We start from the raw sequence: 3,114 nt of genomic DNA on the forward strand, positions 1-3,114 counted from the left end.
CCTCGATCCTGACTAGTCTCCCAGACCCTGCCGCTGAAAAACATCCCCACAGAATGATGCTGTCATCACCATGCTTCACCATAGGGATGGTGTCAGGTTTCCTCCAGACGTGACGCTTGGCATTCATGCTAAAGAGTTCAATCTTGGTTTCATCAGACCAGAGAATCTTTTTCAAGCAAAGTATAAGGGATGTATACTCCAGTCTAGTAGATGGCGGTAATGCAACATTTATTGGATGCCAACAGACATTAAATCTCATCGAAGAAGACAGCGGTTCCCAAACCCACAACCCAACCCCTCCCCGCTTTTCAACTGGTCTTTCAGTACACCGCCGTTTAGAACGTTCCAGGACGTAAAAACGTACTGAATGCAGCCCTGATCTTGTCCACATTTTGATTGTGCCCACATTTGTCAACAGGTGTAGACAATTAAAAGACGCATTGTGAAACAATTGTGACTAGATCTTCCTGACCACCTCCGGTAATGCAGGGATGTCAAACTCATTCCATGGAGGGTCTAGTAGTCTTCTGGTTTTTGTTTTTTCCTTTCAATTAAGACCTAGACAACCAGGGAAGGGGAGTTCCTTACTAATTAGTGACCTTAATTCATCAATCAAGTACAAGCGAGGAGTGAAAACCCGCAGACACTTGGACCTCAGTTGAATGAGATTGACACGTGGGTTAGTGCAACCCTAAACCTTACCTTAACCTTTTTTAAATGTAAATGTTTATGGGGTGACGTCAGAGTTGGGCTGTCCCAAGGATCACATTTATACTTTTCCCTTGTCAAAGACGCATGTTGATGGAGTTGAAGTAGCCTATCAACAAATCCTGACAACACAAGCATCTAAATTTGGCCAAGGTTACGGTTGTCCCGCCCTCTAAAAATAAAAATAAATCATACAGGGATGGTAGTAATTAGGCTATGGACAACTATACCTCTACAATTCCTCCAGAATTAAGATCATGGTCGACATTAAAAACCAAGCACCTACTACTGGCACTGCGGTCAGATGCCATAGTCCAATCGAGATTTGATAGGCTATTTATGAGAGATGTCGTCCCAAATGAGAGAGAAATGGTTCTCCTGATCCCCTGTCCAATGCCAGCGCAAAATAAAATATTTGAAAACATTGTACAGAAAGGCCAAGGACTGTAATAGCAGGCGTGGGAACTGGAAACCCAATGCCCATTGTATTCTGAGCTGGATGCGGTACTGGGTGACAATTCCACCACCTGCTCACCTTCATTCTGGACGACAGGCTGGGGAGCGCTGTGGACGATGGAGATATTGAGCTGCTTAGCGCTTTAGACTTTTTTTGTCATATGAATAGTTGAATTCAGCTGCTATATCAGCTATGAAAGTAATACAGTGGTATTCTATTATTGTCTATGGAAATGTTATACAAATGTACTCTGGTTAGATCTAAAGGTAGGCTACAGGTGGAACATTAGGCCTACACATTATACACACAATCCTTCCCATGCATCCTGATACATTTGTAGTTCAGTTTAAATTCTGTAATGATAGACTGATATACTATCAACCCTTGATGAGTGAAAACCCTTGTTCACACTACATTTAGCATTAAGGCCTGCAATGTTTTTTAAATCAATTTTCGACTACTGACTGTCCAAACAGCAAGTGACTAATTTGGATGTGTGTGTTTTCAGACAGCAGCATCTTCTGACAAGACTACACTAGTTGTCATAGTAACGACATGTGTGTGTGTGTGTGTGTGTGTGCAGTGGTGTAGGCTGATTGGTGCTTGTGCTTATGTAGCAAGCTAAGGTGACAATACTTGCCATGGATGTTTCCCAGTTGCTTTGAATGTTCAAAATCATAGTGTAAGAACACTTTTAAATTCTCAAAGGATAAGATGATCCAACTTTCAAAACAAGTCCTTTTTGGCTAGCTACAGCAGTCAACTACCTTCAGGCTCTGATCAGGCCCTACACCCAAACAAGGGCACTGCGTTCATCCACCTCTGGCCTGCTGGCCTCCCTACCTCTGAGGAAGCACAGTTCCCGCTCAGCCCAGTCAAAACTGTTCGCTGCTCTGGCACCCCAATGGTGGAACAAGCTCCCTCACGACGCCAGGACAGCGGAGTCAATCACCACCTTCCGTAGACACCTGAAACCCCACCTCTTTAAGGAATACCTGGGATAGGATATAGTAATCCTTCTAACCCCCCCCCCCCCCCCACAAAAAAATATATATATAGATGTACTATTGTAAAGTGGTTGTTCCACTGGATATCATAAGGTGAATGCACCAATTTGTAAGTCGCTCTGGATAAGAGCGTCTGCTAAATTATGTAAATGTAATGTAAACGTAACTAGCTATCTAGGTAGCTAGCTGTTTAGCTTTATGGCACATTCACTAATTTGTTTGTAAACAACAAGCTAGTTTTCTACCATATGTTCTTGTCAAACTGTCAACAGGGTAGCTAGCAAGCAACAAGATATGCAAAATAACAGTCTAAAAACCACTTGAGGGCAAATAAATGAGATTAGTAGACCGGTTCAAACCACCTAAGAAGGTGGTTTGAAATGTGGCTTGAAATATCCTATTCCATGTGCTTTTCAGCTGTTCAGACTGCAGGAAAATGAAACCATTCTAATCAGATGTGCAAATAAATAGGATTTGAGGCACTTCAAACTGCCAATGTGAACACGGCTAAAGAGACTCTGGCACTGAATTATCAATGATTTATAGGAAACCTAACATGGTCGTTCACCCAGCACGTCACATTTTTGTTCCTTTGGTAAAACTGTTTAGGCATACTAAATAAGAATTTGGCCCCTGGAATATAATGCAATTCTTTTAGATTTTATTCTATGTAGGTTATGTTATGGGGGGGGGGGGGGGGGGGTAGTGTTAGGACATACAGGTGACACCGACCAAGAGCTCATGACGGTGCTGGCCCTGAACTCAGCCTCGTCTCAGATCAACCCCCCCCCCCCCCAGGGGCACCTGAAATCAGCTATCCCCGGTTAATGCTTGATCTCGATGAATCTAGCCCTAAAGCTCTACAAAGAACAGCTGAACAGAGGAAACGTGAGACACAGGGTGAAATGTGTGAGTAAGCAAACTGACTGATAACACAGCTCA

Source organism: Salmo salar, chromosome 16, assembly GCF_965601325.2.
Source record: "Salmo salar chromosome 16, fSalSal1, whole genome shotgun sequence".
NCBI lineage: Eukaryota > Metazoa > Chordata > Actinopteri > Salmoniformes > Salmonidae > Salmo > Salmo salar.